Source organism: Stenella coeruleoalba (assembly GCF_951394435.1).
Source record: "Stenella coeruleoalba genome assembly, chromosome: 11".
Taxonomy (NCBI): Eukaryota; Metazoa; Chordata; class Mammalia; order Artiodactyla; family Delphinidae; genus Stenella; species Stenella coeruleoalba.
This window is the reverse complement of record NC_137157.1, coordinates 66,246,571-66,259,905: the sequence shown is the minus strand read 5'-3', so window position 1 is coordinate 66,259,905 and position 13,335 is coordinate 66,246,571.

Here is a 13,335-nt window from a genome sequence, read left to right as displayed (position 1 = left end):
GTATTCTTTCCTTTTTTTTTTAATTCAAAGAATTTGTTCATATATTTTTCCTTTACCTATTTGCTCCTGATATCATATTATGGCTATGGTCTTTAATAGCAATTAAATATCTAACTGAAATCTACAAAAATCTTTGAGGGCCTTAAAAGCCCCTAAATCTCCAAGGAACCCCCAAATTTCCCTTTCTCCTAATACGAAAGGTGGCAAAGTTCACTGGATTCCTATAAATATGCATCATTCTTTGTAACTGAGAGTCTCCAAAACATCCTTCCTTCAGTGGTCTGAGGATCTATTACTACCTGCACAGTGATGAAGTCCCTTCATTTTGCTATATGTGTACTTAACACTTTTTAGTACATCCAGAAAATCCTCAAGAACCCCAAGGAGCCTCTGGTAGATGAGGCAGGAAACCTGTGGGAAAACACTGGTAGAAGATATATAATATGAAGCAACAGTAAATGGATCAGGGGATTCCATGAATTCTGGGAAATTATATGGACTCCAAAAAGAAATGGGAACATCGACAAATTGTCTTCTTGGGAGGTACGAGTGAAGAGTGAAGAGTGAAGAAGGAGGATATGAAAAAAGTTTTAGATTCCCACAGGAATGTTAGGGTGAAATGAAATGAAGGTACCAGCGAATTCTCTGATTTCTGTACCTAGCAAATTTTGAAGTGCTTCATGGTTTATTAACAGATCTAGTATGTGGTTAGGTCTACATCTCTTCAACAGAGATAAAAATAGCTGGTCACCATCCTAAATATAAAACTACAAAATAAACCATTTTAAAATATTCTAATTCTTCTAAGTATGGAGAGGAAAAAAATAAGACACAATAAAATACACAAGTTATTTTATAATAATTAACTTTAGCAAATTAGAAGCTTAATTAGGCTTGCCTTTAAAAACAAACTTTCAAGTTACTAGATGTATATTAACTTATTCAATAATATATACTAAGCATTATATTGGTTATATGCAATATGGGATTACAAAGAATAGGTAGGGGTCCTTGCCCTGAAAGAGCTCACACTCTAGTGAAGGATTAGGCACCTTTTGTTTTAGACATATGTATTCAGTTTTTAGCAATGTTTAGACCAGCACTTTCCCATATTTCCCATGGGACTATCCTATCAGAAGGCCAAGTACATTTAGACAATGGGATATACATAGAGGATAACATAGGAGGATACAGAAGGCCCTAAGAAGTCTTACAGAAAAAAATTTAACTTAACTTGGCATTTCACAAAATTATGTAACTGCATCCTTTATCACCTAGCACCTATAAACAGATCACGGCACTTTAGAAAATGTTGATTTGGGCACACAGTTTAAAAAATGTATTCCTATATATTTCCTAAGGCACTGAAAACACAAACTTTTAACACTTTTCACATTTTCAGAAAATACATGAAAGAGTAAGTTTACAGATTCTTGGGAATTATAAAAATAATTTGAGGGATGGGGTTAAGAGGTAGGAGGGAGAATAACAAACAGAATAGCTTTCCCAGACCATGGAAAACTATCTGTAACTGTAAACTATGGTCTATAAAGACTAAAAATATCCATACAATTTAAAGAACAGGTGATTTAAATACATAATCATTTTACCAAAATCTGTGTTCGGTGAATACACTGTTTAGACTGTTTCAAACAAACATAACTTAAACTGCAATAAGCTTTACTTATATTCTTAATTACATGTACAGGCGAGACATTACATGCTCCATGTAATGTCCAATATGGACATTAATTCTCCATATTGTTAACATTCATTATCTTTCTGCCCTCTTCTGAATTTTAAGTTTGTAACTGATCTTCTCTCTTGATCTAGCTAATGGAATTCCGGTATTTAGGCACTTCTAACTGCTGGTTTAATAAAAGAATCTTAGCAAGATTCAAATGGGAAAATGTACCCTCTTCCTTATAGCTGCAGAAAAGCAGGTAGAATTCTATTCTATATCATAAAATTGCCTTTACAAATACTATTTTTTAAAAAATAGTACTGTCAGAACCCGGATTCAGTGTTGCTATATACTTTGAAAATAACATAACTTTTAATTAAAGTCTGTAATTCTGATTGTCTGATTTAATAATTTGTGGCCTTGTTAATAATATTTAAAATAGCATTCTGATTTCTGAAAGTAATAATAATTTGTGGCCTTGTTAATAATATTTAAAATAGCATTCTGATTTCTGAAAGTTTCTTTGCAAATTTATTTAAGCCGAGGAAGAAAATCATTGGCACATTCCTTTTCTTGCAAATATATGGTCACATACACACATCTGGTTATGTATGATTTCTTCTTTAAAGGAAGAGTTTTCGCTCTCTCATCTTGTTTAAATTAGTAACAGGTGCTGTGACTAAAACAACACTTGCATATAATATTGAAGAGGGAACTGGCAGCTCAGAAAAAAAATAAATTGGTCTCTGGATATGCAGTCTCTTTTTAACACCAGGTAGTAAAATTTTGCTTTCTCCATATTTTCCCTAGGTGGCAGAAAGTGTTATCCTCACCTGAGATTGTACTTTTACTTCTCAAAAGTCATTAACTTACTGATTCTGCTCAAGCTTTCGGGTAGTTCTTGTAGACAACTGCAAAAACAATAAAGGTTTCCTCACTTCTGGAGGGGCTAAGCTATCTAGCAGCCTTAGAGTCTCTTCAGCTGTGGCTATTACAAAATGTTATTCTCACTAAAGTAAAGCTGTGGTGATTTCTCATTCAAGGCATCGTTGTTCTTATCTTTATTAACCAACTGGTTTCCTCTGCTAACTCATTCAGATGTTACTCTTTTTCAAGATCGGGCAGCAAACTAAATTTAAAAATTGAATGAATGAATGAATGAATGAATGATTAAATACATAAATAAAATTCATCCCCCTTGCGAGCCCTCTGCAAATATTCAGGTTAATTTTATATATGTGTTGTTCATAAGAATATGTTTTAGTGATTATTTCCTGTCAATAGGGAGATCTTGCCTCTGACTTCATCTGATGGTTCTTAACTGGATTATAATTTGTCTCCTTTAAGTACAGCCCAACTTTTGCTTTTATGCTTTGAGGTTTGGTCCTGGCCACTTCTGAACTGGGTCCAAAGACTACAAAACTTCTAAGGCAGGTTTTCTGCTCTGAAAATCTTTCTGCAAGGAACCTATTTAATCACTTTTCTTGGAAAATAAATCTTTACTTGAGACCTGTCCGTCAACACAAGAGAAACCAGGACTGCTCATTTCCCTTTCACCGAAGACTGGCAAATGACCACCACTAGAATGACAGGTGCATGACTGAGCAAGCACGGTGAGGGTTGCTACTTGCTACACTACCCTTCCTGAACTTTCTGGCTTGATTATTGCCTCAATTATAAATTGAGGGACATCTATTACCAGACTAAGTGAAACTAACTACTAAAAACAATGGACCTGTACCTAGGTATTGCTCTTATATTCTTGGCTTTGGAAACTCAAAAAATACAATAATAATACATTCCTTAAATGCTGTTTGTTCTCAATTACCCCAAAACACTAAGGGAGAAACTCCTTTGATACCAGTGTCTTTTACCTGAATAATATGTGCCATGTTTGGACAACTAGAGGTAAAAACCTCCTTTAATGTTCAGAGTATAGCACTGGTTTATCACAATAAAATTTGTGGGAAAATATGCAGGTCCTTTCCTTATATTTAGCAACTGATGTCCCTTAGTTTTTGTACTATGTTGATGGGAAATGAGCTGCTTATTCTAGGCTGATAAAAAAATGCTATCTGGCTCTCTGATTTTGTGTAAACCTCCAGCTTTAATCTGTGAGTTTAAGAAAAGGAGTATGATAACTTGCAAAGATACTGATTTCATTGTCAAGCTTACTCACACTCACGGTCAATACACATTTGCCCTGGCTTTGTATCTTCCAGTATTTCCCAGGGGAAAATAGTCACAACATCTGTGAAGCACAGTGGTTTAGAGAAATATTATTCCCAAGTGAGGTTATATATAATCTCAGAAAGATAAAAAATTATTAAAATAAGGTAACAATAAGACTACTTCTCAACTCTGCTCACTGAGTGATGGCCATTGCACTAAGGTCATATACAATAGAATCCAATAGCTCAGATTTCACCTTAGCCAGCAAAGAAAGGATGTGTACTCTCACTGGCAAGGAACGATGCCCCTATGTTCCTGGCAATTCAAGCTATGTCAAAAAGATGCCAAGCTGCACCAGACTGAGAGCTAGGCTCTATCTACACGGTGTACATGAAAAATGTCCTGTCAGTAAACAAAGGATGTTGCGGCCATCAAGCCATTAGGCACTGCAGCCACCCCTGACTGTGCACCTTGAAGGGACTGGAGAAAAACAGAATACTAGCCCTAGATAGTTAAGGTGTATTATCAAAGGAATGATTTCAGTGAGCCCAGACTCTCGCATCTTCCCATACATAGAAAAGTACTAAATTCATTAACTTGAGATGTCTGGTACAATTTTCTTTAATTAACAGTAATCTTTTGACGTTCAGACTACCTGCTTTTTGTTGCAAAAACTCCTATATATTCTGGCTTCTCCGTTTCCTCTTTGGAACAGTCCCTCAGAAGCTGAGAGGCTGTCTCCTGGGCTTAAGTCCTCAGCAAGTCCACCAAATAAAACATAATTTTCAACTTTTATGTTGTGCATTTGTTTTTTTTTTTTTTCAGTTGACAATGGGCTGATAGCCTTTTATAGGGCATTTAGCAGTTATAAAATTGTACAAGGTATTGTAGTGAGGCTAAAAATGTTAGTGTATGTATAGCAGCAATATTTATAAATATGTTATATAAGTTGTAGCTTTAAAAGACTCATTACAAATGTTCTTACCTGGTTACTGAACAAGTAGTGTTCATTGGCAAAGAAAGTCTAAGTGATAAGCGGAGTTCCTGTAGATTCTAATTTAAGATAAAGTGTTGCCTAAGAAGTCCCAGACCTTATGTTTGAGCTCACTTTTCCCAATAATTCCCTAAAGAAAGGCCTTTTAGCTTATTCTACCGTAATTCCAGTTTGATTTTGCTTATTTTCTGTCACTTTCACTGATCAACGAATTCTGTTTAAACTTTTATACACTACTCTTTAAATAATAAGTGATTCGGATAAATTTATGGTTTTATGCATATTTGCTTAGCAATTATGATTCTGTAAATTGGATTTTATTAGCAAGACAGAAAGGATGTTTAGTAGAAAAAGCACTGATTTGTGAGCCAGGAGACTTACTGTAAGACGTTTACCTTTTAAGAATGACCTCAATGTATGACATAAATCAACTGCATCGGCCTAATTACTGGAGTCTGAGTAAAGCACATGTTTTCTTTCAAATATGCTCTGTCTCTCTGGTTCAGTAGGGAGTGGGCCAAAGTCGTAACGTATATGTATATGTAAAACATGGGGTGGGGCAATAACCTTCCCCCTCTCTCAAAGACAATGCATGGAATTGTGGACTTTGAATAAGTATGCATACAATGATCTACATACCAAAAACAGGCAAAGAAATAATTAACATATTATAATATCCATTGAGCAATTTGGAGTATGCATAACTTAGGGCTGAAGTAGTTTAGCCTTTTTTAAAAAGGTTACGCTGAACTGCAATCTGCGGTTAGTAGCCTTAAATTCCAATTAACATACATTGGGCCCTCAGACAAGCTAAAAGAACCTGCTGTGGGATAAAGTAGCCCCGATGAAAGATCTCTACAAAAGCAAGGTCTGGGCCAACTCCTAGGTTCATTTCTCAGAAACTGCAGCAAAGAGCAACACAGCAAGTAGGCACAAAGGAAAACAGGAAGATGGCAGTATCTTTGGAAAGATCATTGGAAAGATTCTGGCTATATCATTGGAAAGATTCTGACCAGTGTCACCCATGACCACTAAGCACATACTACCATGCTCACAATGGTAATAAATTCATATATATCCACAGGTATTCTCAATTAGTTAGTTGAAGAATTATAGTAGGGGCCTATTTTGAATAAATTTAATCCCTTATCCATACATTTTCAATAGAGGACAAACTGAAAAATGATTAAAAGCATTTAAACTTTCTTTAAAAATCTACTGTAGTTCTTTAGAAATAGATTTTTGCTTGTTTGCTGTAATTCTTACAATTTGATGAACTAAAACATTCCTTAACTAAACTTTCAAAATGCCTTTCTCTAGACGCCAACACACACAAAATAAAAACCAGCGCCTGCTGAGGTGATCCTCTAAACTTACTACCTGTCTTTAGAAAATAGAGCTTTAATTTTTCGAATATCACAGGGTCCTTTAAGATGCCCATGCCTGCTGAGACCTTCTCCCTAAAAAAATGCAATAAACACATCTTGTTTCACAGGGATTGCGGACTCCTTGAACACTATCGATAGCCCACAAGTTAACTCTCTTATCTAATTGGGAATATACTATTATTTCAAGACTCTTTAGAAATTGACACAGAGAACAAAGATAGGGTAGGAAGGAGAGTTATCAGCTGTGAGCACAAACCCACCCAGGGCGGTGTATTCCTGATGGTACTACTCCTATTTTTGGTGGCCCCCTGCCTTAATGCATCAGAAAAAATAACTGAGGTAAGCAAACGACAGTGTGAAGGATGGATTTAGTTCAGTGGGAAGAGCGCAGATTCCTGCATACCCTAAAGAGGGAAGCTTCTTTTCTGTTTCCAGAGGAACAGGAAGACCACCATTTAGCTGCTGATTAACCCTGAGGAAATCTGTCTTTAAATGCGGTTAAAATGAATAGATATTAGAACAGGACCTAATTTCCTATTTATTTAGGCTATCAGTAATCACTAATGGCTGTTATTAACATTAGTACTGTTAATAAGACGGAAATTTGGTTTTAAAAATGTAGCATAATACTCTTAAAATTTTCATCTTTGTTTTAAACATCTGGAAGCATTGCAGCTAACTGCAAAATATTGTCAGTTATTCTGTACCCCTGAAGAACGGTTTATAAGTATTTCTCATGTACATTAAAACACAATGATAATGAGAATTCTTTTGAGTTCTACATACTACATATTATGTCAAAGAACCATGGCACTTTAAAAAAATTGTTGCCACTGAACTATTGGTTAGAATTTCCCTTGATGTTTAGCAATAAGCCTCAACAATTTACCCTGGCCCTGGTGGTTTTCAGTTTTGATGCTGTACATGAATAGTTTGTGATATGTTTTCAGAGAAAAACCAAAGCTAAATAAATTAAACGATTAAGTTAATACTACTCTGACTCCTATAGTTATGAAGGAAAAACTGTATATACTTTAATGGAACCTAATTATTACATAGTTTTGCATTTCAGCTTAATTCCTATTTTATTGTTTCACCAACAAGACTGCCAACTCCTTAAGCTTTACAGCTAGTCAAGAATTAAATCTGCATTAAATACAGAATTAATGTGTTTTTGGGGTTTAATTTTTTTTAATTAATAGCAAAGTCCAATGTCAGAAGAGTCAATGTACCAAAAAATTGAAACAGAAAATCAAAACTCATTAAAACAATTCCTGTTTGCTCAGCAGTGTATTTTTTACATTCACTGAACATCCCCTCGTCTTTCCCATAATTAAATTTGACTATTGGAATCATGTTTTTTGTGGATCTGAATTTTCAAAGAATGTGATTTAAACGCTGTTAACAGTTTTACCACTTTGAGTACTACTAATCCTAACATCGATCCTAACAAATGTGATGCTGTTTTGTACACAATTATATTCAACTGTTTATATATTCTAAACAGAATTTTGAACGTAATTCAGTGCTAAACATCCTGCTTAAGTATTATAAATAAAGAACTCTATGGTCTGAACATTTCAACATAATCTTTTAAAGGTACAGTTAAGGAAAACCTACTACTGGAGGTTTCCTTGAGGGCCAAGTCAATTTCTCTTCCCTCACCTTTTGCCCAAGGTAGGCATTCAACAAATATTTACTCGATGATTTAGTAATCTGCATTGATAAAAATAAACAAATATTTCTTTGGTTTAGTATTTACGCTCTTCTAGTTTTCAGAAGTTACTAAATACCATAAACAAAGTGCTAAACTACTATAAATGGTGATGATACTATAATAAGCACAGTTTGGGGTCTACTTTTCCTTTCAGTGATCACAATAGATGAAATAAATAAGAACACACAAACGAACACCTTAACAATTTTAAAAATTCAAGATTAGATAATTGACCTAAACAACCAATAGAGACCAACTCCCTCAAAAAGCACATTTGGGACTGCCTCTCCAAAGAATATTATAATTGGCTAAAATTTAATTTTCTAGCTATTATGTCTTATTAAAAAGTCTTTTTTAGTTGAAAATTATCACTTTCGTTTTTTTAAGTAAATTGCACTGAATTTACGTACAAAGCATAACCTCTAATATATATTGAAAAGAAACAACTACAAAAAATCCGCAAAAGGGAAGAGATATGGGAACATATGTATATGTATAACTGATTCACTTTGTTATAAAGCAGAAACTAACACACCATTGTAAAGCAATTATACCCCAATAAAGATGTTAAAAAAAAAAAAATCCTCTAAGCACCAGACCCTACAAGGATACATCATTCAGTAATCTGTCAATAGCAGATTCATATCTACATTCAATATCTACATTACAATTACCCTAATCTGCAGCAGAATAAACTATTACCTCATCTTTTAAAAGCTTATTACCAGTACTCCTTTAGTCATTTGAAGGAAAGTCCACATCTACTATTTGGTACTGTAATCAAATGTTCAAATAAGACAAGTTAGTCCACATAAAAAAGTACAGCAGTAGACACAGCCTTAGAGCAGCAAGTGGTGAAAGCGTTCTCACATCTTACCAACAGTTCCTTTCCTAAGATCATCTTTAATGAAATATAAACTTAAGTTCAATAGGCTTCTTCAACCAATTCTTTTAAACCTGGGAGTAACCTAAAATCCAAAATTAATCCAATGAATCAACATACCAATTTCTCAATTAAGTTATTTCAGCTGTTGTAATCATATCTGACATGCTTGATTTGAAATTTGGCATAGTTTTTTAAAGCTACTTAAATGAGGGAATTTTAAACCTCACAATTTCTAAATAATACTAAAACTGATAATACTAAAACTGATAAGGATCACAGATTTCGTATAAAATAACAGAAACCTCTAATTATGGTGCTCAGGGTTTGCAGTTACTATTAAAAACAACTTTGCATTTTTTCACAGCAAAAGGGCTTTGTCTGTCAACATTTCTCATCAGAACAGTAAACTACACTGAGTTTCGACATTTCCACTATTATCCGTAATTTTTATAGGACTATTTTCCATTAATGCTTGAAAACTATGAACTACATTTTATTTGTATCTTATCCGATTAGAGAATATCTATTGTAAAACTGCCACAGACCTCTAGCAATTTCTTTTTCAGGATCCAACCTGCTCTATGCTGCCCACTATAGGAAATGCAATACGGTACAGAGAAATGTAATACTACGCACTAGGGTTACTATTAGTGCAATCCCATTAAAAATTTTTTCTCTGGGTACTTGGGTATTAAGATAGGGTATTCTTGCAAGAGATACAGACTGAGTAGTGGTATCCAAATTTATTAAATTTAAAGAACATCAGTAGGAATAGACAGCACCAGAAACTGTATCTTGGTAATGCATGCGCCAGGAGTAGCAAGCTGGTGCAGCAGGGGATGTGGCATGGAACTTACTGAGGCACAGCCTGCAGAAAGATGCAGTTCTGCACTACAGAGGGAATATGAGGGTCAAAATCAACATAAACAAAACACCTCAAAAAAATGGCACGCAAAATACAAATGACTGCAGTAACTGGAAAAAAAAATTGGAATAAACTATTCGTGTAATGCATACTTAAGTTTCATAAAACGAATCTCCTCTTTTCTTAAAACTTTACATTCCTCTTACAAGCAAATGCCGTTAATAGCTTACTTTGGCCTTACATTTTTCTAGACTTGGGGAAATCGAACCATGTTGTAACCGGATAAACATCAAGTTTTATGTTTTTGTTTTCTCTGACTAGAGCATATCCAAAGTGTTCTGATTTTAAATTCTATCCATCAGATATGCTTTAGGACTCCATTTTGAAGACGACAGCTTCTCCTTTTTTCTCAGAGTCGACTGTCCCGTTACACATCACATTTTAAATGTTAATAAAAAAGGCATTAAAACGTTAGAATCACACTCCAGGTCTTTAGCCTTTTCTATCTGTACTGCAAAGCAAAACACATTATTGTATACACATGTGTGTATACACATGAACATACATTGACAGCAAGCAGTCAGTGGCTCAAAAGTGGCAACCTCCCCTTGAAAAACAAAAATATAAAATGTCATCCCTCCATTCTGCCCTTCGAATGAGAAATAAGGCAACCAGATTTGCCCACTGCAGAGCTGGATACTAGAAAAGGTATTCTAACGTTTAACCTGAGACATGGTTAAAATATACAACCCTAGGTCCCGACTCGGACGACTTAAATTTCAGTGTACGTGCCTTCGTTCCCACTCCTGCCCCAGTAGCACCATCCAGGGCCCGGGTCCCGACGGCGACCACCCGGCGCGCCCGGGCTGCGGGCAACCGCGAGGACCGCCCGCTCCGGGAAACCGGGCACCCGGCTCAGGCCGACCGCGAGGCCCCGGAGCAGAGGCGTCCGGGGCGCCCGATGCCTACGACTCAGGCGAGGGGTCCCGGCGGGGCTGTGGACTCTGGCATTTAAAAACTACCGAAAAGTCTCGCTGCATAAGTGACGCGGCGGAAGCCACCGCCGCCGCTTCACGTCGCCCGGTCCCCTTTCCCTCGGAGCGGGCCGGGCGGCCCAGGCGACCCTCGGGGAGATCGCTGTCAGCTGCCGGGAACGTGGAAGAGCAACCAAAGCCACCAAGGCGCCGCGGCAAGTCCCCGGAGCAATCAGCCGCAGTTTTCCCTTCTCTCCTTAGTTACAAGTCCCCCGGCAGTTTCGGGCGCATCCTTCGGGAAAATGGAAAAAGGGAAAAAGCGTGGAGGTGCTACAAGTCGCTGACATTTTCCGTCGAAGGAGATCCCCTCGGCTCCATCCCTTAAGCAGGATTTCCAAACTCGGACGCATCCTCAGCGGAGGCATTCCATGTTGACAGATCTCTCGCCTCCCACAAAATGGGGCGGAGGAGGTGGCCGCTGTCTCCTGTATGGGCGCCGCCATTTTGTGAGGCGGTGGCGGCGGCGGCTGCGGCGCGGAGGCAGGAGCTCGGGGTGTGTGTAATGGTTGAATAGAATGACCCCCTCTAGGGAATCCCCGGCGCTGACAGTTACGTAAGGGGCTGTGCGCAAGTGCGGCGTTTAGGGAATCCGCACAGCTCGGGCCTCGCGGCTCTGCGGCCCACATCTCCACCACCCCTAGGAGGACCGGTGGGGGAAGGGACAGATGAACTGGTCTCCCTCCTGCCCCGCCCCCCCTCGCCTCCGGCCCCGGCCTCGCTCCTCCACTCCCCCGGCTGGGTCTCCGCCCCTCACAGGCTTCCGAGACACTTAGTGGCCCTTGGGTGTCAGGAACTTCCTAGCCACAGCCTTATTCCGACCGCATTTAAGAGACAAACTTTACTTGGGAAAGAATTCCGTTTCCTAGAGTGAGCACCGGAAGCATGCCGGACTGTATTACATAATTCTTTTCACCACCAAATAAATGGAATCACTACCTGAAATAACCCAGCCAGACCTTTACTAGCCTGTGACCTTGGGTGTTGGTGACTTTGCCCGTAGTGGCCATCGCGGAAATGGGAATAATGATACGTTTCACATCTCGTGAAGCTTAATTAACATTTGTAGCAAAGGGCTGACTGCAGCACCTCTTGTAGATGCAAACTTGTGGTAATATTTGTTGAGATGTTGCGTCTCCCATTTAAACAGCCTATTTTAAGCTTCAAAAATATCGCATTTAAGACACTTGAGAGAAAGCAAAAACAGAAGGTTTTATTCAATATTTGTTTTAAGCGCACTATCTTTAAGATACCTTAATATAAAAATATAAACGTTAATTATTATCGTCAAAGTTCAAAAGATTGCTTCCCAACCAGTTTAATTACTGTTTGCATAACTCAACATAATAATCTTGTCTGAGAAGTGAAACCAACCAAAGTCAAGATGAATTAAGAGCATGACTCTATTTCCACAGAACTAGGACAGGCAGTTCACATTGTATTTAATTTATAGTTCGCTAAAGTTAGTTCGTGGATAATTCATGGAAAATGTGCTAACCAGGCCCCCAAATACTAGCACAAGGCTCAGAAAAGCCGATTCTTTTAGACCTTAAAAGAAAAAAAAAAAAGGTGACAGATTGACTTTATTCCGATCAGTGAAAGATGCGTAGCGTGAGGAGCTGCCCCTCTGGGATTCCTTTCCCTCCCGAGCGCCACACCGGTTCTGTCGGGCGGGCGGGGATTCCGAGGCGACCCTTCCAACAGCCGGGCCGGGGACGCGAACATCGCCTCCACCCCTAACCCTGGAACAACCGGTAGTGGCCGTTTCCCCGCGCCTCCCCCCTTTCCGCCGGCTTTGTGTGCGTGTGAAATGTGCGGCACATTGCAGATGAACCCTAAGCCCGGCGAGCCGAGTCTATTGTTCCCCGCGAGGAGCTGCCGGGGCGGTGTGGAGCCCGGCGCAGTGCCGCGGCCGGCCCTCGGGGGTCGCTGTGTGGCGCTGGCTGCCCGGCCGTGGCGGCGGCGCCGGAGGCGGCAGAGAGGGAGGCTGGCGGGGAGGGAAGCGGGCAGCCGGCGCGCAGCGGCTCTGCTGCCGCCGGTGCCTTCTGCCCGGGGACGCCCCGGCCGCGAGGCCGCGCGTGAATGTGTGCGAGGGCCCCGCGGAGCTGCGGCCGGAATACACGCTGTCACCCCGCTTTCCACAAACCACCACACAGACCTCCCCCTCCCCACCCCCAGCCCCGCCTGCCCCAGCCCCGCCGCCGCCGCCGCCGCCGCCGCCGCCGCCGAAACTCTCGGGCCTCCGGCCGCCCCGGTCCCTCACCGTCGGCTCGCCTTTCCCCTCGCCCGCTCGCGCGCCCCCGGCAGCAGCACCATGTTGAATCGCGTCCCCGGGCCGAGCCGCCTGGGCCGGCGGCGCTGAGAGGCGGGCGAGAGCCGGGCCGCGGGAGGGAGGGAAGGAAGGGGTGGGGGCCGCGCTCGCCCCGCGGCTTCGCGCGGATCCGGCAGTCGCCTGCCCCTCTAGTTTCGCTCCGATTTCTTTAAACTTTTTTAGAAATTCCCCTCCCTCCTTCCCTCCTCTCCCCTTGGCCTCCTGCTCCCTCCTTCCCCTCCTCCTCCTCCTCCTCCCCCTCCCTCCCTCCCTCCCTGCGCCGCCGC